The sequence below is a fragment of the Phascolarctos cinereus genome, unplaced genomic scaffold (genome assembly GCF_003287225.1).
Source record: "Phascolarctos cinereus isolate Bilbo 61053 unplaced genomic scaffold, phaCin_HiC Scaffold_5;HRSCAF=322, whole genome shotgun sequence".
NCBI lineage: Eukaryota > Metazoa > Chordata > Mammalia > Diprotodontia > Phascolarctidae > Phascolarctos > Phascolarctos cinereus.
In genome coordinates this window covers 271,436,665-271,461,460 of record NW_027555958.1, presented here as the reverse complement: position 1 = coordinate 271,461,460, position 24,796 = coordinate 271,436,665, and the positions used below count along the sequence as shown (strand labels likewise).

General features: G+C 39.3%; 1 protein-coding gene across 1 annotated transcript in view; it reads right to left on the bottom strand.

Moving 5' to 3' along the window:
- Positions 1-24,796, bottom strand: part of BAHCC1 (BAH domain and coiled-coil containing 1) — a 158,518-nt gene that overhangs the window by 114,771 nt on the left and 18,951 nt on the right.

The window sequence follows — 24,796 nt, the reverse complement described above, 5'->3', positions numbered from 1 at the left end:
GAAGAGAGAAGGAAGGATGAAGGAAATAGTGAAGAACACCATGACTGAATAGTTATGTCTACCTCCCTGTCCCTAATGAAAGTGAACTAAACTTGGAGAAGTCAGAAGACCTGGGTTCAAATCCATTTATGCATTGTCTGACCATGGGCAAGTCAATGAATCCTTCTGGCTTCCTCATTGACAAGATGGGAATAAAGACACACACACTGTCTAACTCACAGTCAGAGAGAAGTGCTTTGTACACCATAAGGATGCATATAAGTATGAGTTACTAACATTGGTCAAAGCAATAATCTTAGGAGAGGAGTCACTGAGCACTAGCAGGACAGAAGACAAGAAGTAATGTAGATAGACCCACCCCTCCCAGTTGGTGCTTTGTATTATCCCAAGTATAATATCAGAGTTAGAGGTCATCTGGTAATCTACTGCAAACTTCTAGCCCATGTAAGAATATCCTCCACAGGGATGTAGAAAACTGGGACACTAATGCACGGTTGGTGGAATTATGAACTGATCTGGAGTTCATTCTGGAGAGCAATTTGGAACTGGGTCCAAAGGGCTATAAAACTGTTCATACCTTTTGATCCAGTAATACTACTGCTAGGTCTATATCCCAAAGACATCCAAAAAAGGGAAAGGGACCTATTTGTACAAAAATATTTATAGCAGCTCTTTTTGTGGTGGCAAAGAATTGGAAATTGAAGGGATGCCCATCAATTGGGGAATGACTAAACAAGCCATGGTATATGATTGTGATGGAATATTATTGTGCTATAAAAAATCACAAGCAGGATGATCTCAGAAAAACCTGGAAAGACTTATGTGAACTGATGCATAGTGAAATGAACAGAACCAGGAGAATGTTGTACACAGTAACAGCAACATGGTGTGATGAAGAACTGTGAATCACAGCTATTCTCAGCAATACAATGATTCAAGACAATCCCAAAGAACTAATGATGAAGCATATTATCCACCTCCAGTGAAAGAACTTTGTTTGAATACAAACTGAAGTATGCTATTTTTCATTTCTTTCTTTCTTTCTTTTTCCTTTTATTCAAATCTTCTTGTACAAAATGACTAATATAGAAATGTTTTACGTAATTGCGCACATTTAATCTATATCTGATTGCTTACTGTCTCAGGGAGAGGGGAAGGAGGGGAGAGGGGAAAGGAAGGGAGAGAGAAAATTTGGAACTCAAAACTTTAAATAAAAATGTTTTTAAAATAAAAAAAGGAATATCCTCTACAATGATCAGCCATCCTCAGTTTGATATTTCCAGTGACAGGAGCTTACTACTAGTTCCTGCCCTTTGTAAGCTGCCTTCCAGTTTTTCTATATTTATCTTGGCAGCATTCATTTAGATATGTTGTCTCTCACATTAGAATGTAAGTTCCTTTAGGGCCAGAAATGTCATTCCCCTGGTATCCCAATAGGAAAAGGAAATGAGGTTAATTGGGCATGATATATTCTTAACCCATGATGGCTTCTAGTGATCACCACTTCTTCTGCCAAGTGATCATAATTTTTCTAATAAGTAGATCCAGAATTAGTACCAAGATTTTCTCACTCTTTGAAAATTGGGACAGTTTCCTATTTTCAATCGGTAAGCATGGTTTTTAGAGTGTGGTCTGGGGATTCCTGGGGGTCCCCAAGGCCCTTTCAGGGGATCTGTGGGGGCAAAATTTTGTTCATAATAATGCTAAAGCATTTTAATTTCTTTTCTTTTCTTTTCTTTTTTTTTTTGGTTAGGCGATCAGGGTTAAGTGACACAGCTATTAAGCTGGATTTTAACTCAGCTCCTCCTGACTCCAGGGCCAGAGCTTTATTTACTGCGCCATCTAGCTGCCCCAGTCTTAATTTCTAATACAGTAAATATCAATAGCTATAATCCATGTAAATGAAAGCTCCTCCAGGAGGTCCTTGATAATTTTTAGAAGTATAAAGGGGTCCTGAGACCAAAAAGTTTGAGACCCCATTGTGGATAAGGCACTGGATTTATCTATTGACGTATAATCTGGGCTCAAATTTCATCTCAGATACTTAGTACCTGTGTGACTTCTCTGCTAGTCATAGCCTTTCTGGACCTCAGTTTTCTCATCTGTAAAATGGAGCTAATAATCCTTGCCCTGACTAGTATATCACAGAGTTCTTGTGAGGATAAAATGAGAGGATGTGCTATGAAAATGCTTTGGAACCATAATCAATACGCCCAATGAATGAACTCAAAATTCATCTCAGTTTAGCTTTGATATTAAGCTCACTCCTCCATGCTTATTCTGGATTCCCTCCTAAGCTCAGATCTGAGAGGGGGAGGGCTAAAGGGAAGAAGTTTTATGACACAGGGCACAAAGGCCTGGATTTGGAGTCAGAGTCCCTGGAGCAGAGTCTTGACTCTGCTACTCAATACCTGTGTGACCTTGGGTGAGTGATTTAACTTCTCTGGGCTTCAGTTTCTTTCTCTGTATTAACAAGGGGAGGATGGGCTGGAGTAGATAACTTTTAAGTTCCCCTCCAGTTCTAAATCTATAATCCTATGGCCTGCTCCCCTACCCCATTTGTATGTCTCATTTTAAAGAATGGCATAGTCCAACAACTTCATTTTATAGGAGGGGTAAACTGATCCCAACAGCAAAAATTCCCATGCAGAACAAAGAGGGTCATCTGCCAAGATCTGGAAGTAGATCTTTGGGATCATAAAGTCATTGATTGATTGATAAATTTTGTGGCTAGGTCTTCCTCTGTAGCCCAGACTATGCAGTGGCCACTCACAGGCTTATCCCATCTCTGATCATCACAGAAACTTTGACCTGCTCCATTTCTGACCTGGGCTGGCTCACCCCCCATTCCCAGGGGCCCACCATATTAGGGCCGGATTAGTGGAACACCTGATAGGCTTTAGCCCTACTGTAAGCCTGGCCTGAACTCAAGCTATTCACTAACTTCAGCCTGGCTAGCAGCTAGAACTACAGGCTTCAGGCAGGATCAGATCTAGAGATAAAAGAGATCTTTAATGTAATGTAGTCAAATTCCCTCATTTTTATTTTTATGGAAAAGAGGTTAAGTGACTTGCCCATGGACCCAAATGTAATAAATGGCAGTACTGAGATTTGAACCCACTCCTCTGAACTTCAAATTTAGTACACTATCCATTTCATCTGGAGATATCACCTTAGCTTGGCGTCTCCTTACCTTTCCCCCACAAAACAACAATAACAAGACAACATGCTTTCCATCTTTGAGGAATGAACTTGTCCATGGTGAGCCTTTTCTAATCAGATGCCCTGACCATTCCCCTACACTTCATCTCCTCCTCCTTCCTGGAATTGATCACTGCATGATGCCTCCTCCTGTGAACTGACACTTGGGCATTTTCAAAATCAATAAACTTGGTGAAGCAATGGGACCCAGGTCAATGGCATGAAGAGAAGGTTCCCTTGGGGGACCTTTGACTCAAGGAAGCCAGATCCCAGCTAGTGCCCTGGACTTCTTGCTGCAGTATCTCTCCACCTCCTACCTCAAGCCCAACCCAGGGCCACGCAGTCCTCCCCAAGGTTGCACTGTACTGACCGGTGGGTGAGTGAGGGAAAACACAACTATTCCACTATCTAGCTCACCCTAGACACCCTAGCTTCACCTCCCATCCAGCCACACTCAGGACACCAGGACCTACCCAGCTCAGGTATCTTGCTACCTGTCCTATTCTTTACCCTCCTCCACTTTCCTCTTCTTATTCTTGCTCTAGGTAAAATATTTAAAGTCAATACTGCTGCTGCTTCTGGGAAGATTGTGAAGGTCTACTCTCCTATGACTCCACTCCCAGTCCCTGGGACTACCAGACCAAAAAACTTTCCCCCACCCACACCACTGATTCACAGTGTTGTAAACTCCCTCATTAGAATATAAAACTCTTTGAGGTCCAAGGACTGTCTCACTTTTATATTTGTAGCACACAGTGCCTGACATATAGGAGACATTTAATAAAAACTTGTTGATGGAATGATCTAGGGTTTAAAGCCATATATCTCTCCAGATGTGTGGAGAACTACCAGTACAGCCTAAATATACACATTCTAGACAAATATGCTTACAAATATGCAGTTTCGTGCACAAGCATCTTTTTTTATTATGCTATATTATAGAAATGCTTGTTTTATTCCATGAATTAAAAATTAAATAATTTTTAAAAATGCTTGCTACCTGTGTGATCTTGGTTAAGTCATTTAACCTCCAAGGGCTTGTTACCTCATCTGTAAAATGGGATGGGGTGTTAGACTAGTAAATAGCCTCTGCCCTAGACCTATGATCCTATGAAATAGATAATTACAAATCCAATCTCACTGATCAATTTAACTTGCAGAATATGGGTATGTATAAGGGAAGGGTGGTATATGAGTTCCACTACCACTCCCCCAGCTCAGCTGATAAAATCACAAAATATGACATCATACATGATGAGGTTTTAAGGTATAAACAATATAAGTCTACATCCTGTCATCCCTTTATGAGGTTTGAATATGTTTGATTGGTTCAAGGAAGGAATATAATGATTGGTTAAGCAAACATGTAAGCTAGATGTGTAATATAGGGGGTGGGGCATTTTAAATAGCTGGATAAATTTCAGCAATTCAAAATTTGAAGAGTACTGACTCTAGAATACTTTGTGAAGGAGACCCATGCAAGCTTACCCCTAGAACCCATCCCTTTGGTACAAGTACAAAGGCAAGCTGAGGCCAGCTCTATATTTACTTCTAAACTCTAAGCTAACATCTATACCCCAGACCAAACTAGAATCCTTTTAATCACTGCAGAAGATCCTTTATGTTTGAGTATCAGACCCGTAATTCTCACTAAAAATTGTTCTCTAAGTCACCCAAACCCTAACAAGGATGGTCTCCTTCCCACCTTCGTCTCTGAATAAAGAATCTTCTTGAATTAGATTTTCCCTTCCTAATTCCATGGTGCAAGGTAAGAGGTGAGGCTTCCCATCTCCCCCTTTTTTACTTAATCCTATTCATGTTTTATGAATCTGGCTCTCTGAAATTTCTTTACAACTCTGCCTCTCCAAATTCCCCAAACTGACTAAAACCATAGTAGAGTTAAAAGGCCATTGAGTCAGGAAACCTGAGCTGAAGTCCTATGTCCACCACTTACTGCTTTGCAAGCCTTGGTCAAGTTACCTAATTTTCTGAATCTCAGTTTTCTCATCTGTCAAAGGGGGATGAAGGTGACTTTGAAAGATAGCTATGGAGAGCAAATAAGATAAAGGATGTAAAAGACTTTTGAAAAGGTAGGATCCAGGCAAGCATGGGAGAGAGAGGTAATGCCCCTTATTCTCCAGCTACTCCCCCATCCATCTTGGTCATTCAGATGGTAGGTTTCCTTAGCAGTCCACTTGATTAGCAAAGAGTTCCAGTTAACACTCCTAGGACTAACTGCCTACCCGGTCAAACATTATCACATCTAAAACCCATTACCATTTAGATTACTTCGACTCTGGAGAGGCTAGGGTTACTTAGTCCTGGTGGAAGGTGTTTGTGGAGGGGAAGGGCATTGCTTTTATTCCCAAATCAGAACCAAGTCATAGTATTGTTCACTGTTAACTCTATGCCTTAGGAAGGCAACAGTGGTAGATGATCCAAACTCATGTGTAATCCAAAATTTATTTTCTATTTGACTTGCCTGTGATTTCTTTTGATGCCAATTCAGCTTCCCAATTTTGTTTTCCTTAGACTGGTGATATTAAATATAATTAAATATGAAATATTCACTGAATAAACACTGACTGAAAGAAGCTATAAAGTATGCTGGAGGGCAGAGAGAAGTTGGCCTAGGAAATTATTTCACTCAGTTTCCTTGCCTCTAAATGCCTGCTGAATTGAATTGACCAGGGTATTTTTTGAAGACAAGCCCAATGTGTGGAAAGCTGACTAATAGGTTGATTCTCCCAGTTCAGTCCAATTCCATTCAACAGATATTTATCGACTACTGGCCTGTGCTAGATGTGTGCCACATTGTGAGGGGAATAGGAAGATATAAAGGGAAGGGAATAAGCATTCATTAATTGCCTACTATGTGCCAGGCACTGGGCTAAGCACTTTTCAAATATTATCTCATATGATTTGTATCCTCAAGAATCTTATGGTCTAGTAATAGGAATACATAAATAAATGTCATAAGACATATTTGGAGTTGGGGGGAGGAGGAGAAAACTTTCCTGGCTTCTTTCCAGTGGGGAAGGAGTTAAAGAGGACTCATTCTCTCCACTTTACAGATATAGAAACTGAGGTCCATCATGACTTGTCCAAGGTCCCATTTCAAGGGCATGGTAGACAGGGAAATCTCCTTAATCCTTCCAACATCTCTTCCACCAATGACATCACTCCCTCTGCTCCAAATATTAAGGGGTTGAAAGACAGATATGGGATTCCTGGGCTATTGGGATAGATATCAGTGGCTTCATCTGACCTTATAACTCTAGTGATCACCCATATTTCAACAATTTAATTCAATTCAACATGCACTTTTTAAAATGTCTACTATATGCCAAGCTAGGCAATAGGGATGCAAAGGCAAAAAAGGAAAACAGTCCCTGCCCTCAAAGAACTTACTATTTCCTCCTTCCCCTAATCCTACCCTTGCTTTCTCTCAACTCTCTTAACCACCAAATACCTCCCCTCAAATTATCTCCACCTCCTTCCCAAATAGTATCACTCCTTAGCCCTTTGCTTTCTAGTAGGGCCAGAGACCTACACCACAAGTCTCCCCAAACCCCAAAAGCAATAAAGCAGAATGTATGGGGGGTGTATTAATGTTCTGACCACCTGCCAAATAAACTCAGGCCCTAAGGCCCACATAAATATAATACACTCTTCCAATAGTTTGCCTGGTTATAACTTAGAACATCAATCCCAAGTACGACCTAGAGCCAGGCAGACAGAGCACTGGACTGGTGGTCAGGAGATGAGGTTTCTATCTAGTCCAATTATGCCTTGTATGACTATGGACAAACCACTTCCCCTTTATGTGCCCCAACTCTTCCATCTAGAAAGCACAAACGTTGGTTTGTTCTTAATTTGGGGTCTATGAACTTAATATTTTTGATAACTGTATTTAAATATAGTTAGTTTCCTTTATAATACTATGAGTTCTATTTTATGTATTTAAAAATATGTTTCTGAAGAGTCCACAGGTTTCACCAGACTGACTGCCAAAGGGGTCATGGCACAGTGAAAGGTTAATTACCCCTGGACTAAAAGATTTCTAAGGCTCTAAGTCTGGAATCCTATGAATCATTTCATTGCTTTTTGGGATCTAGTCTTCTTGGGATTTATTTTTTAAAGATTTTATTAATACTTTTTGCTTCACCGTAACCTTCATTTCAAAATACGTACCTTCTCCCTTCCTCACCCAAAGAGCCATATCTTATAATAAAGAATAAAAAAGAGAGAAAAAAAAAGCAAGTCAGCAAAACCAGTCAACACACTGACCAAATGTGAAAGTCATGGCATCTTCTAAATCCATTGGGACCTGTCCTTTTTAATTCCTCCATGTCTAGCTAACACAACGATCAGCAGCTACAGTTAGCCAGATTTCATTACCAGCTAGCTGTTGCCCATTTTGTTCTGTCTTCTCTGCACTCCATGCCTAGAATACATTTCCTCTTCATAAATACCTGTGAAAATTCTGTGCTTTCTTTAAGGTCCAACTCAAGTGCCACCAATACCATGATGCCTTCTCATGAAGGTTCCCAGCTGAAAAGCAATCATTGCCTCCTCAATTTTTTTCTCAACCACATTGACCAGATCCTTTTCTCTCTTAAATCCTTCAGGATAGTTACCAAGTTAGTTTTTTAAAAATCTTTGTATGCTCAGGACCTAGCAGGTTGCTAAATAAATGTTTACTGAATTGAACTGAATCATCTCATCTGTGAAGAGGGAGAACTTGTTTCCAAATGCACAATTTAGGTAACTCTCTTTCCTTCCTAGAACTGCCATGGCATGTTGAGAAAAATAGATGACAATAATAATAGTTAAGATTTCTAAGTTTTCAAAGCTCTTTCCTTACTACAAACCTGTGAGGTACATAGTGTATTATTACCCCCATTTTACAGCTGAGAAAATTGAGGCTTAAGAAGGCTAGAAGTCAATTACTCAAGGTTGCACAGTAAACATCTGAGCTAGAATCTGAACTCAGTGCTAGACCTGAAGTCAGGGTTCAAATCCATTCTCAGATTCTTTCTAGCTTTTTGATCCTAGACAAGTCATCTGTCTTCCTCAGTTTCCAAATTGTGAAATGAAAGAGTTGGATTCTATGGCCTCTAAGATCCCTTCCAGCCCTGATTCTGTGATCTTTTAACTCCCATCCAGCATTCTTTCAACTGTAACAACTAGAATGTATATCTTTCCCCATAGTCAAGTCAGGTACTACGCTACGATTAAAATACCATAATGTTCAACTTGAAAATCTTAACCTTCAAGATAGATAAATTAGGGGGTGATCATTCTAAAGGAATTCCCTCTTCTTTTAGAATAGTTAAGTGCTGGTTTACAAACAGCTTAATTAATGGGGGAGAGGAAATGCGTAGTGATTTTCTTAGATAAGCTAGGGGTGAGGAGGGCAGTGGTATCTCAGGAGAAGCACCCTATAGTCACCTGAAATAAAGCACCTCATCTCACAATGATAAAAATGAATCAACCGGAACATAAAATTAGGTTTACAAAATCCAGTCTGCAGCTTTTTTTTTTTTGAGAAGCTATACTACTTACTGGGTAGGATGAGCACTCCATCCACAGTATTTACTCACTGACCCACTGTATTACCCCAGCTTCCCTTTTGCACTAGGTATCCTGGGAATTCAGTGGGGTCCAGGTCAGACAGATAATGCCATTGAGGCAAGTATCCTCTTCTACACTTCAGAAACTCTCTCCCACTGTTCCCATCAACCCCATCTACTCAATTGCCTACCCTTTGCCCTTGTGCCTCCATGCCCCATCTTGCCTTCTTGCCTTAGTTCTTCCCACTCAATTCATGCCCAATCTCCTTCCTTTCCTTATATAAACCCCACTTGTCCATCAAAGAATAAATAAGGATAGCCACTTACTAACTATATAACCTGAGCGAGTTACTGGGCCTCAGCTTCTACGATTTAAAATGAGATCATTGAACCATATGATCTCAAAAGTTTCCTCAATACTCAGTCTATTATCTCCTGGATCATATTTCCTTCATGAGGCCTCCCATCCCACTCACCTTTCTTTTTTCAAGCCCTGCACCATACAGTAACTTGTATTTTTTTGTCTCCACAGCTAGCCTCTAAATACCTTGAAGTTAGTAACAAAAGCCCTTACTGTATGCTAAGCACACAGTAGGATCATGAGTAAGTCTAATTCCATCATTTTATATATGAGGAGGTTGATTAGGAAACTCCACTGAATGGAAATTGGGCCCTAAGGAGGTTAGGGGACAAGTTCTAAGTTGCAAATCCAAGACCTCTAATTTCCAAATCCAGTGTTCTTACTGCATGCTAACTAGGTTCTTGAGAAGTGCTTTTTATGAAGTAATTGATGGATGCCAGGGACTAAGTCACAGATCGTAACATGTAAGAGCTGGGAGGCAAAACTGAGATCAGCTAAGTCCAACCCCCCCCCCCAATTGCTGTTGTTTGTTGTTGCATGAATGAATGAACAGAACATTTAAGTGAGGGTTTGTTAACCCTTACGTGCAAAGTACCAGGGACGAAGATAGAAAAATAAGACAATCCTTGTTCTCAGGGAGCTCACATGTTAATGGGGGTGACCCCACTTGTGGAAAATTTCAGCTGCAAGTCAGATGGAAAAGGCCCCCTGGTCCTTGGGATACAGTAGCAAAGTAGATGGTACTACTTTCCTTTAATGTCATTGCCACTGATAAAATCATATTAGTGTCTGACACTGAACCATTTGACAATGCTAAGGATGACGGGGACAAGAGCTTTCTTTTCTGGGTCTTCAGGAGCTGGGGCTGGAGTACCTCCAGGAGCCATTGCCAGGCTTCATGTCTACAAGGGTTGCTTCCCAAGATGATGGCTGAGGGCACTGGGTTGGAAGTATTGCTTTTCCCAAGGCTCTTGGGTTTAGAGTGCTGGGGTGTCTCCACTGGCATCTGAGACCAGATGGTGGTCAAGTAGTGGTGGTGATTTGACTTTCCTGGCATGTGCTGCCTCCTGTCTTTCCTTCAGGGTGTCCTGCTACTTCTGCTAGGCTGACTTGCCTACTATTATTAATTATTGTATGGACCTATGATTTTAATGGTATAGGGAACATGAACCTGCCTTGCAATGTATAGTCACTAAGGGTTGCTTGAAGCACTGCAACGTTGAGGGATTTGCCCAGGGTAATACAGCCAATTTGTGTCAAAGGCTAGTGTTTTATCCGCTACACTTCCTGACCATTGTTCTGTTGACATCATTGAACAATATTTCTCCTTCTGAAAACATAGGATAGATTTAGAACTAAAAGAGACCTTGGAGGTCATTTGGTCCAATCCTTCTCATTTTCCAAGTGAAGAAACAGAGGTCCAGAGAGGGGAGTGACCATCAAAGGTCATAAAGGTATTAAGCTGCTGAGCCAGGATTCAACCCCAGGTCCTCTGAATGCAGACTATTTGCTTATAATACCTTCTCCATCTCCTGCTTGCTGCCTTCTACCATTCCCTCTAAATTGTTAGTGTCCTTTCCCTCCTCAAAAAATTAGTTATATACTTACCTCTTTATAAATTGTATCCATCTAGCATAATGTACAATCCCCAAAGACAAAGGTTTTTCCTTTCTTTCTTTATATCCCTAACACGTGTACATAGAACATAGTAGCACGTATTAAATGTTTATGGGAATGTAAATGAGAAAAAACAGCAACAACAAAATCAAAACTGAATTCTATGAAATTATAAAGACCAATGTGGCCCCAAAGAAGACATAAGAGAATACACCTTCCTGCCTTCTTCACAGAGGTGGGGAACTCTAGGTTTAGAACATGATCATATAATGACAGAACTAGTTGATATTTTTGCTGAACTCTTTACTTTGTTATGAGGGTTGGCTCTCTGGGAGTGGTGAGAAAGAAAATAAATTAGAAAACTAAAGTGAAGTTAAAAAGTCAATAAAAATTTTAAATTAAAAAATGCCTATTAAATTGGATTGGATACTTCCCCCTTGCTTAATTCAAAACCTGGCTCATAATTTTTAGCTTTTTGCATTATATGCAATAGAGAAATATTAGAAGCTTTCTCAATAAATGCAAAGCAAAGATGACTTTTTCCTGATTTTTGTTTACAAAGAACTAGCAATACTAGTGATACAAATAGGACAAGAGAAAGTAATGAAAGGCATAAACATATGCAAAGAGAAGACAAAACTACCTCTATTTGCCAAAAACATGACATAGTTAGAAAACCCTAGAAAAGCTGCAAAGTAACTGAGACAATAGCAAGGTACAGAATAAATCCACAAAAAATAACAGTGTTTCACTATAGCAATAACAAAACCTGAGGACAATAATAGAAAGGGAAGTCCCTTTCAAATTAACTACTTAATATCTTTGAGTTCAGTTGACCAAGACACACTCAAGACTTGGGTAGATACAATTAGAAACACTCTTTAAGGGAATACAGAATGGATCTAGTGGGCCCTCTGTGGCTCATAGCCTGCCCCTGCTGATACAACACCCATGAAGAAGCTAAAGCTATTGGAGAAGGAGGCTTTGGCAGATCTGCCCTGTCCCTCCCTACCACAACCCATCTCAGTCCATCTTCCAGGTTCAAGGTGAACCATATGGGGGGAGATGGGGGGGGGATGGTGGATGGTACTGACAGCTTCATCAAAGACATTGACAAGAAACACTTGGTGCTCCGCTGAGAGGAGTTGGGACCCACACAGGCTGTTAGCAAAGCACTGGTCAATTTCTTAATTAAGGGTTACATCAGATTGTGGAGAATATTCATGTGGGCAAAAAAATGGCAGTGTTCCTGGATGGATTTTTGTTTTCCTTTTTCTGATCATAATCTAACCTCTTCCTATGTTTCATTCCTCATAAACCCATTCTTTGTCCTCACCATGATTTCCAATCCTTTCATTTCTCAGCACTATTCAAGGTTACCCTTGACCTGGCTATACTTCTCCTCCCTTCCCAATCTTGACACCTTGGCAAACCGGTTCAATTTGACGCTATCCTCTATTCTTGATTCCGTTGTTCCCTTGTCCTATCACCAATCATGCCTCCACCAAACCTCAACCCTGGGTTACTCTTACCATCTGCTTCCTTTACTCCTATTCACCTGCTGTTGAATGAAACAGGAAGAAACGATGAAACTGTGCTGAGTCCACTACAAATTTATGTTAGTTAATTTCAACCAGGCCTTCACTACAGCATAGTAATGCTATTCCTCCTTCCTAATTGATTTCCTATCCCACTCACCACACAAGCTATTCCAAACCTTTTCTTTTCTCCTGAAGCCTCCCATATTAAGACTTACCTCTCTACTCACTCTCTCTATGAGATCTGTCCTTGCCTTGTACTTCATTGAAAACAATGAGGTTATTGGCTAAGAGCTCCCTCTTCTCTCCTCATCCTCATCTCACATCCCCCTGACATTATCCTCTACTCTCTCTTCCTTCAGTCTAGTGCCTGATAATAAGGTATCCCTTCAGCTTACCAAGGCCAAACCTCCGATAAGGAGGTTCTTAACCTGGGGTCCATAGGATCTGTGGGTAGACTGCAGGTCTAGGAACTTAAGATGGGAAAATATAATGTAACATAATGTTATGTAATATAACATATGATATATATCATTATATGTATCATATATAATATATGATAACTATAATATATTTTCACCAGTCTTTGATTTCTTTTGTAATGCTATATATATTTTTTAAAATATTATGCTGTTTTTTGACCCTTTCTGGTTCCATAGGTTTCCCCAGGCTGCCAAAGGGGTACATTACACACACAAAGTTTGAAAACTCCTGCTCCACACATACACTTGATCCCTTCTCCTCCCACCTTTCTCCAGAAGCTTGATCCCGACATCATCCCTAATCTACCTGTAATATTTATCTTTAATATTTCTAATAATTATAATAGCATAATAAAAATTTAATCTAATAACCTAATATTTAGTCTCTCCTCATCTACTGTCCTCTTCACTGCTGTGTACAAGCACAGCATGCTGCTTCCATCCTTGAGAAATTCTCACTTGGTAGCTATTATTCAGTACCTCTTCTCCCTTTCTCAGATATATTCTTTGAGAAAGCTGGCTTCTACTTCCACTACCTCCACTTCCTCTCCTTTAAACTCTCTGCTAGTCTGGCTTTATCATTCAACTGAAACTGCTTTCTTCAAAGTTACCAACGACCTCTTGATTGCCAAATCTCTCAGCCTTTTCTCAATCCTCATCCTTCTTGACCTCTTTCTAGCTTCCTGAGCCTCTTTGTAGCTCACTCTATTGATCACCTTCTCCTCCTGGATACTCCCTCTTCTCCAGGTTTTCATGGCACTGCTTTCTTGGTTCTATCCATGCCTGGCTGCTCTTTCTCATTCTCTTTTGCTGGATCTTCATTCATGTCATGCCCACTAATCACATATTTTCCCCAAGGTTCTATCCCGGGTCTTTTTTTGCTTCTCCTTCTATACTGTCTCACTTATTGATATCTTCAGTTCTCATGGCTCATCTCTTTGAAGATATTTCTCAGATCTGTTGATATAACTTTAGTTCATCTCCTGAGCTCCAGTCCCACATCACCAACTGCCTGTTAGATATCTCAAACTGGATGTCCCGCAGGCATCTCAAACTCAACATGTCCAAAACAGAACTCATTATCTTTCCCCAAAAAACTCATCCCTCTCCCAAACTTCTCTATTACTGTTGAAGTCACTACCATCCTTCCAATCATTTACATTTAAAATCTCAATGTCATCCTCAACTCCTTTTTCTCACTCGCCCCAAATATCCAGCTGCTGCATCTTGTAATTTATTTCTCTATAACACCTCTCACTCATGTCCCCTTCCTTCCACTCACATAGCACCACCTTAGTTCAGGCCCTCACAACCTCTCACCTGAACCACTGTAATAGCATCCTAATTGTGTTCCACACCTCAAGTCTCTCCTCACTCCAATCCAACCCCCAGAGTAGCCTAAATAATTTTCCTGAAGTGTGGTTCTGATCATGTCACACTCCTGCCCAACAAATGCTAGTAGTTCCCTATTACTTCCAGGCTTAAATATAAAATCCTTTGGCATTTAAAGCTATTCACAACTTAGCCCCTTTCTACCTTTCAAAATTTTCTTACATTCTACTGCTTTCCATATATTCCATGATTTAGTCATACTAGCTTTTTTTTAATATATATTTCCAGTCTAAAGACTACAAAACATATTTGTAGATTTTATATATTTCCAACTCCATTTCCAGGCTCTGTGCCTTTACATTGACTGTTCCCTATACCTGGAATGCACACCCCATCCTAATCCTCCTTTAAGACTCAGTTCAAGCGCCCCCTCCTCTAGGAGACTTTTCCTGGTCTCCCCTCCCCATGTCTGCTAGTGCTATCCCTTCCAAGGTTATATTCCACCTTCTCTCTAGTTATCTTGCATGTTCTGGTTTATATGTGTTGTTTCCCTAATTAGAGGGCAGTTCTCTGCCCTCAAGTTTTGGCTTTTCCTTTGTATTCATGGTTCTTAGTGCACTGCCTGGCACATAATAAGAACTTAATAAATGTTTGTTCATTTATTGTTGTCTCAGGAGAAAATCTGGTCCTCCTAGAAGAAACAAACATGGGAAAAGAACATGACGCTCCCCTCCAGCAAGTGTCTATTGAGGAAAACCTGAAAGAACAAAAGAAGGAGCAGTAGGCTAAGCAGGAGGCAGAAAAGCTGAAAATTCAAATGCTTAAGGACTGGGGTCTCTCTATTCCCTGTGCAGATCCTCTGGATGAGTATTAGGTAAACATTGCTCTCCTAGGGAGTAGGATCTGTCACTAAGCTTTATGCAATGTAAACTACATATACACATTGGATTGGAGATTAGAGAGTTTTGGGAAATGATTTTTATTTTGAATTCTCAGTTTTACAATGGATCCATGAAGAAATCAAATGACCTTATTATTTTAAGACCATTATTTAAATGCTCTTGGACTCCCTCCCCCCACATACACGTGGAAGCAGCAGCTACTTCCATGAGACCTTGTAGGAAAACTCTTCATTCAGTTGTAAATAAACTATGTATCTCAAAACTACATAAAAAAGGAAAAAACTTAAATTGAAGTCACTGTTCATGACTGGTCTGAGTGTGCCAATGTAATAAAAATAACAATACTACTTAAATTAATTGGCAAATTTAGTGCTAGACCAAACTACCAAGGGGGCACTTTATAATACTAGGCAAATAATAACAAAATTCTTAAGAAGGCACAAAATATCTAGAATCTCAAGGGAAATTATGTGGGAAAAAAGTAGGAATGAAAGGGGAATAGCAATTCCAGAATTCATCATCAAAACTATTTGGTGATTGTCTAAAAATAGAAAAGCAAATCAATGGAATAAACTAAAGAAGAATCAGAAGCAATTATTATTATTAATGATAACAATAATAACATTTATATAGCACCTTAAGGTTTATAAAGCTCTTTACACATATGATCTCATTTAATCGTCACAAAACCCATGTGAGTTTTTGTTAGCCTCATTTACAGATAAGGAAACTATGACTGAAAGAGATTGATTGACTTAACCCAGGATCACACAGCTATTAAGAGTTTGAAGCAGGATTCAAACTCAGAATTCTATTCAGTATAACAACTAAGTGTCTCAAATGAACTCAATAAGCCATTGTTTGAAAAACTGGAGAACATCAAATACTTGGGGAAGGACTACCTATTTGACAAGAACTGTTGAAAAAAGTACAAAGAAGTTTGGCAGAAATTAGCCTTTGACCAGTATCTTAAACCACCCACTACAATAAACTCAACCTCAACGATAAAGTTCACACCACTTAAAATTTTTTGAAGAGAATCAGATCAGGAAGCTTTCACGACTATAGCTAATGAGAGAATTCTTAACCAAATAAGGGAAGGAGGCAATCACAAAAGATAAAATAGATAATTAGGATTACACAAAATTGAAAACCTTTCAAAAAAACAACAACTGGGTTTCCCTAAATTCCCTGGGCTGGAATGGAAGTACAGCAGCTACTCACGGCTTCTATTCCAGTACCAAACGGCACAGGAGCTCCGACCTGCTCTGTTTCTCACTTGGGCTAGCTGACCTCTCATTAGTCAACACAGTGGAGATGTCTGGTGAAATGAGGGGAGAGAGAATGTCCTGAAGGCTCACTCTATTTGGTTCAAGACTTAGTGAAGACACTGAATCAGTTAACCCACTGTACCTCAGAATGCCTGAGCTCAAGAGATTCACCAGCTCAGCCTTCCTAGTACATGAGATTATAGGCAAACACCATATACAACTTTTACACAAACAAAATGAACACAACTAGAAAAAGAACAGATTTGTTGATTATCAAATGAGATGGTATGTGTAACACACTTTGGAAGTCTTAAAAGTCCTATATAAATGTTAGAAGTTATTGCTAACTGCTTGATGCTTCTATGCGGGAAAATCTTCTACATCAACTATCTCTAATAAGGGTCTGATATCCAAGACACATAGGGAACTAACACAAATCTACATAGCAGAGTTGATCAAGGGATCCCCCAATTCACTTGATGAAATTACAGGACATAGACCTTTGTCAGAAAGGGGGACATCCATCAGTTGGGAGATGGCTAAACAAATTATGGTATATTAATGTAGTGAAACATTGTTTTGACACAAAAAATGATGAAAGGGATGGTTTCAGAGAAACCTGGAAAGACTTGAATTAGTCTTTCACTCTAGTGCAGAGTGAAATGAGCAGAAAGAGGAGAAAATGTATTCAATAGTAACAATATGGTAAAGAAAAACAATTTTGAATGCTTTAAGAACTCTGACCAATATATACCCAACTACAGTTCCAACACCTCCTGACAGAGGTGATGGGCTCAGAGTGCAGAAAAAGAAATACATTTTCAGGTGTGGATAATGTGGGAATTTGTTTTGGTTGACTATGTATTTTTTTTACTTACGTTTTGATTTTCATTTTTTCAATGGGAGGAGGTGGAAGGGAAAGGGAGGATAGTGATGGGGACATCAATGAAAGAAAGGGAGGAAGGGAGGGTCATTGAAATATTTTTAAAAATACATAGAACAGAAGAACGCCAGAAGGAAACACAGACAAGCAGACAACTTTAAAAGTTACATGTCTAATTCATTATATAATTAAAAAGAAAAGCAATCTGTACATAACAAGGATTTGCAACTTCATGTACAATCCTTTTTCTGTTCTACTTTGTATGTGGAGATGCTCAATTTATTTGGTGATTTTTAAGTATGAAATAAAAAAATAAAATAAGAGAAAAAAGAAAGGGGAACCTCAGAAGAAACTGGACATGTATCTGGTTCCCTTTCTTAGGGACAAAGCATACTCCTTTGCTGGGATGACACTGTACTGCTATATCCCCTGTACACAGGACAATGCCTGACATATAATAAACAATAAATATTCCTTGAATTGAATTGAACTCTTTTAACACTGAATGGAGCAAAGGAAAGAGTGATGGATTTAGGGTCAGAAGACCAGTGTTCAAATTCCAGCTCTGCCACTTGCTACTTAGGTTCTTAGGTAAGTCACCTAAGTTCACTGGCCCCAAGTTACTCACCTATAAAATGAACTAGTTGGTCTAGATAACCTCAAAGCTGTCTTCCAGCTCTAAATCTATACTCCTATGAAAGATGATATCAGGGTGTGGAAGGAGCACTGTTTGAAAGCAAGAGGGCCTGGGTTTGTTTCTCTCACTGTGTGAACTCAGAGAAGTCATGTGAACTTTCTGAGCCTCAATTTCCTCATCTGTAACATGAGAAAGTATTCTAAATGATCTCAAAGTTTCCTTCCTGCTCTACACCCTTTAAATGATGATCTCTACGACCTTGAAGCTTCCCCACTCACTCATCCTTACAGCTCCTACTCTGCCAAATTGTGGGCAGAGTGGGTCCCTCCACCTCTCTCTATTCTCTTAGTCCATCAGCTTCCTTCAAGCTTCATTTATCTCCCTCCTAGACTATTCTCCCATGGTCAGTCATTTAAAAACACAACTGAAATGACTGAACAACAACAACAACAACAAAACCCCAGAAATTTTGGAAGACATATGAACTTTTGCATAGAGAAATAAGCATAATGAAAATAGACAATGACTAAAATAGAAGCCAAATTCTGAGTAAATAAAAAACCAGTAATGGTGATGAAAAACAGATAATGAAACATACAGCCTTCCTCACAGAAAAGAAGTGAGGTGTTGCCAGGGCACAGTGTTGTATACAGTTTGTCAAATGCAGTTCTGTATTGAGTGGGTTTTTTGTTTGTTTGTTTTTCTTGTTACAAGAGAGGGTTTGATCTGTAGCCAGAAGGGGTTTCTTTTTGTTTGTTTGTTTCAAAAAAAAATGACTGTGAATTAAAGACAAAGAGCATTAATTTTTTTAAAATGTGTATGTTAAAACTTATATATTAGTGTATGTAACATAGTAAGGCTTAAAAGTACACTAGGACTTTTGGGACACCCTGTAATTGTGTGTGTGAGACGAGTATACACATAGAAGTATATAAATGATATCTTCACTTGTCCTCTCTTTCCTATCCACATGTGACCTTGGGCAAGTCATTTCCCCTTCTCTGAGCCTCAACTTCTATCTCTGTAAAATGACAGGGTTGGACTAGGCGGTTTCTAAGGCCCTTGTCAGCTCTAAATCCTATGACTCTCCCTCTGAATCTCTGATTCTCCTGACCTAGAAAGAAGTGCCCCTCTTTCTTTACGAGGATGATTTCTCCAACCATCCTCTTGATTAGGATCACAAATTTAGATCTGGAAGGGACCTTGGAGGTCATGGAGTCCAACCCCCTCATTTTATATAGATCAGGAAACTGAAGTCCTGAAAGGTTTAAGTGACTTCCCCAGCATCACATAGCTGGTGTCTGAAGTGCAAACCAAACTCATCTTCCTAAGTTTTGCAAGACCAGCACACCATCAACTATGCCTTGGTGCCTCTCTTAGGCTCAAAAGGAAGAATGGTTCCTGAAGTCTGAATCACCATTTGGGCTATAAGGGATATTAGAGGCCATAGAAATCCACCCCCTCCTTTTATTTTTTAAAAAAGTTTTATTGATGTGCTTTGTTTTTATGTTACAAACATTACCAGATTATCACTTCATATCTCTTGTAATAAAGTAAAACAATTAAACAAAACTGACAATGCAGTGACCTCCTCTGAAAGTAAATGTAACATTCTACATCTGTAGCCCTTTCTCACTCTCTGTTTTTCAAAAGTACTTTTTAATGAACCTAAATCTATTTTGTTTCCCTCCTACCCACTGCCTACCCCAAGAAAAACAAAATTTCTTGTAACAAATATGCACAGTAATGCAAAACAAATTGATTCCTTGGCTACATACAAATACAAATATATGTCATTCTGGACCTTAAATCCATCACCTCTGTGTCAGAAAGGAGACAGCAAGTGTTAATCATCAGTTGCTTGGAATCACAGATAGTCATTTCATTGATCATAACTTTCACAGTTTCCAAAGCTGTTTGTTGTTGTTGTTGTTGTTAAATACTAACTGGTTCTGCTCATCTCATTCTTCATTAGTTTATAAAAGTCTCAAAAATGATTTGTTTCTTTAATATTGATCTTATAATCTTCTGGTTCTGTTCACTTCACACTGCATCAGTTCATATGTCTTTCCGTGTCGCTTTGGAAGCACCTACTTCCTCATTTCCTGCAGTATAATAGTATTCTATCACATGCCTAAACCACAATTTATTTAACCATTCCTCAATTTTGGGGTCATCCTTTTAGTTTCCAGTTGTTGTTTTTTGCAACACACACACACAAAATCCACTATTAATATTTGTGTACGTATAGGACCTTTTCTTATTTCTTTGATATCTTTTGGGTGTAACTAAGTCAAATGGCATGGGCTATTTCATCATTTTTTGTGCATAATTTCAAAATGCTTTCCAGAATGGTTGTACCCATTCACAGGTTCAGTAACAATGTATGAATGGTCTTGTTTTCCCCTCACATCATTTTATAGATGAGAGAACTAAAGCCCAGAAGTTAAGTGACTTGTACAAAATCACACAGGTAAGTAAGCTGCCAAATCAGAATTTGAACCCAGGCCCTTTGATTCCAAATTCAACATTTTCCCCCACTGTAATGCTGACTTAGGAAAGGAAGTGTAGTAGAATAATATACTCAGTCAGAAGAGTCCTAGGTTTAAATACTAAGTCTATCAGGATTGTGATTTATTTGACACTAACTGTGTCATGACAGGCAAGTTACAACCTCATTGAGCCTCAGTTTCTTCATCTGTAAAGTGAAGATAATAATAATGCCTGTGGCACCAACTCCTTATGGTTGTTGTAAAGAGAAAATGTACATAAAACACTCTTTTTTATAAAGTGCTAAATAAATAGCAAATCATTTGTGTCCACCTGGACCTTTCTCCATAATTCCTGTACTAATTTAACAAAGATGTATCAAGTTTTTACTATGTATCGTGGTAAGGAATGTAACTATCCCCTCTTTCTTGCTTGTTAAATCTCTTCCCTACAGGCTCCTTCTCCTCAACTCACAACATGCTCATGCCTCTATAATAAAGAAGGAAAGAAGGAAGAAAGTAAGAGAGAAAGAAAAAGAAGGAATGAGAGAGAGAGAGAGAGAGAGAGAGAGAGAGAGAGAGAGAGAGAGAAAGGAAGGGAGGAAGGAATAAAGAAAACAAAGAACTTTTTCTTACATCCTCAGACTACCATCCTATCTTTTCTTTTTCCTTTCACTGTCAAACTTCAACAAAGAATAATTTATGCTCACTACCTCCCTTTTTTCACCTCCCACTCATTCCTTGAAATCTGGTTTCTGTCCTCATCACTCTACTGAAATTGCTCTAAGGTCACCAGTGACCTCTTAATTAACAAATCCAATGGATTTGCTCAGTCTTCATTCTCCAGAACCTCCTTGCTGCTTTTGACACTGACAACAACCCTTTCCTTCTTAAAAAAAAATGTTCCCCTTTGCTTTGCCAAACATCGTCCTGGCTATTCTCCCACCTCTTTGACCATTCCCTATCTGTCCTAAATCCTCTTCTTTGGATTAAATTTGCCTCCAACCTTGAATTCTTCTCCTCTTGAGCTATGTCCTTCTACAGAATAAAATTCTACTAAAAAAAAAGTTCAAGCTCTTTGGGTAGGCATTCAAGACCTTCTACATTTTCCCCCAATCTGTACTTCCAACTTTATCTTCTACCACTCCCTTACCCATGCCTCGTAAGGACAGCTTACCTGCTCCCACCTCTGAGCCTTTGTCCATGCTATTTATTCTCTCTGCCTAGAATACTCTCCTATCTTCACCTATAAAAACCCTAGTCATCCTTCAGATTTCAATTGAAATTGTCATGTCCTCCATAAAGCCCCTCTCATTACCCTAGCAAGAGTGAACCCTCCCTCCCTGAACCCTCTTAGCACCTTGTGCCTCTCTTTGGACATCTTAGTCCTTATTTGTGTGCCTGTCTTATCCTTACCAGATTGTAAATTCCTTGAAGATGATTTAACATAAATACCTTTGCATTTTCCACAGCCCTTTGCCAATAATGAATCTGCAATAAATCTTTGATGAATAAATGAATGAATGAGTTAATGAATGAGTGCTAAAAAAGGAATGTGCCAGATCCTTGCTGAGCCCCTCTGCCCTTGGGTTTTATGCTGAGTGAAGCAAAAACCTTAACCCTCCAGAAACCCAAATCTCAACAAAGAAACTCCTTAGAACACTGAGATCTAGGAGAAAAAGTCACCATGTGTGATAGAACACAGCATTTGGTGAAGCTCTGGCCTGGCTAGGTGACATTACAACCTGTTAATGAAAAATCTTTTCAGTCCCAGACAGGTTCTATACTGGCAGCCATGGACGCCCTCCAGAGGAGGATCTGTCAATGCAGATATCAGTGGAGAAGGAAAGAGAAGTGATGCCAAATTCTCTCCCTCTGGGTTCTTTTCCCCTCTCGTACACACTTATTCCATGGTAACTTTCTCAGTGTGTGCCATTATTTCCTATTTATTGTTTAGTACAAAAATGTAAACTTCTTTCTCAGCCTCATACTTCTAGAAATATCTAGAGGTGCTAAGCAGGTAAAACCACACAGAGAGGGATGGGGAGGGTATCCTCTTGCAGGAAGAGAATTGGGAACTCCCTCCTCTCACATCTCCTTCTCCAGCCTTTTTTTCTGGCTTTCATCAAACCAAAGTAAGAATGCTGCTCCATCCCTTTCCTGCTCTTCCTGCCCCACCCCCACTCATAAGATACCCTAGACTTCTCCACATCCTCTTTCCCTCGCAGCCACTTTCATAATCTATCCAGCAACAACTCCAAAGAAAGGAAGGAACCTGAGATAATATGGTTAATGAAAAAAAAACGCTGACTCTAGAGCCAGAAAACTTGAATTTTAATCCTAGATCTCCTGCTTATTACCTATATAACAATGCACAAGATCCTTCACCTTTCTGGACCTATGTCCCCTCTCTGTAAAATGAAAGGTTTGGACTAGAGAATCTTTAAGATTACCTCCACTTCTAAATTCTATGATCCATTGTTTCTCCAACTCCGCTCTCAAAGTATTTTGAGGAAAGGAGAGGAGAAGAGAAGAGGAGAGGGAGAAAAGAAGAGAGGGAGAGGGAGAGGAGAGGAGAAGAGAGATTGACTGCATCTGTATACTTTGTCAGGCAGCTGCCACCTAGCTACAACCAGAATGTGGGGAGAACATAGCAAGGACAAACTTGACCCAAGTCAGGGTCCTCTGGGAAGCTGAGTGCTATTGGTTTCAGAGGCATTAAGTGGGACTCTGGACTTGCAATGAAGATTAAGGAATGCAGTCTAGTCATAGCCCTTATTTTAAAGAGAAGAGTGTGGAGATAAAAGGGGAACTGAGGAAGAGGAAGCATGCTTCTGATGAAAGTTCATAAAATTACAAATTTAGAAATGGAAAGTACCTTAGAAGTTACAATCTAGCCATCTCCTTTGACAGATCAGGAAAGAGGTAAAACCACTTGCCCAAAGTCACACGGGTTCTAAGTGGAAGAACAAGGATTTGACTCTAGATATGACAAGCTTTCCACTCTACCATTCTTCTTTCCTCTTCCTTCCCAGACTAATTTCCTGCAGGGTCTGACAAATATTTCCAAAGATCTATGATTTCATTTTACCTTTGCAGATCAAAATCCATTCACATCTCTCTAATAGCCCCTCATGGACCCCACACACACACACACCTGATGGGCAATAAATTATTTGGTGACAGAAGTCTTCAAAAGCTGACCATTTAACCACCCCCAGTAACTTTGCCTAAGAATGAATGAATAGGACCCATTTAAGACAAAGTTTGGAGGGGAGGCGCTAAACCCAGAGGCAACACCTTTCCTGCTTAGAACCTCATCTACAGAGACCCTTGGGGAAAAGAGACAGTCTATAAAACTTAGAGATGATAGTCAGCCCATAACATCAACAAGTTCAGGTATATATACAAAAAAAGATAAGTATATTTAAAAAAAAGCCCAGAGCCATCTGACCTCTGACAAAGTAATTTACAATGTTGCAGGAGAAATGGTGATTACTCACACAACCAGATGTAGTTCCTGATGAATTATATTTAATATTGCTATGTAATTGCAACCCATGTTCTTACGTATATTGTATAAATTACATGTTTCATCATGCAATGGGTTACTGTTTCTGTTTTATTGATACATGTTTTTAATTCCCACATGCTATTATACATATATTGTTATTATATATCTATTACGTTATTCCTGCTAATGTTGCAATGCTCTCTCAGGACGTATTTGGGGATATACCATTGCTATGGATTTGACATACCTCCCCCAAATGATTTTTCAGGGACTGAAAAATTACCACTCACAGGGAGAAATAAGACCCCAGCTTCAACTGCCTCTCATAGAAACTATGGATACTGTTACTTTTTCCTTAAAAGGGAGTAGACTCTGAGGCGAGAGAAAGTTTAACTATCGTTCTGGAAGGAGTTAATTATTGTAGCTCAAGCAAAATGGTCTAAGGCACCAGCAGAAAATCTGAGAGACTGAGTGAATCTGAAGAGGGATTTTTAGAGAGTCAAGCTTAACTTGGGCTGTGGAGAAGATATGATGTGGAGAGGATATCCCGAAGAGTATTCCTAAGAGAATTTACCGTCCCGTGAATTCTTGAGCTATCGTTTCAGTGTCTGTGGAGGAGTTAGCAGTTGCAGATAATAGTTAAAGGCTGTGATCTTTCTCATGTCATAGCTGATATATTGTTAAAATATTTAAATGCCTTTGTATTTTTTTATCTTGTTAATAAATTGTAAGTACATCAACTTCAACAATATTAAAGCCTATTGAGATCAGAGAGTTTGAAAAAAAAAGGAGTAAATGTGTGTGTATACACATAATATACACATATGGAAATTTCAATACAACCTAGTGATTATAGGATAGAATACCTGAAGTACCATGGGACAACAAACCTGGAAGGAATCTTAGAGGTCACCTGGCCAATCCTCTTATTATAGATAAGATGTCACAAAGATGAAGTATATCTAATGTTGCTTTGCTATTGCAACCTATATT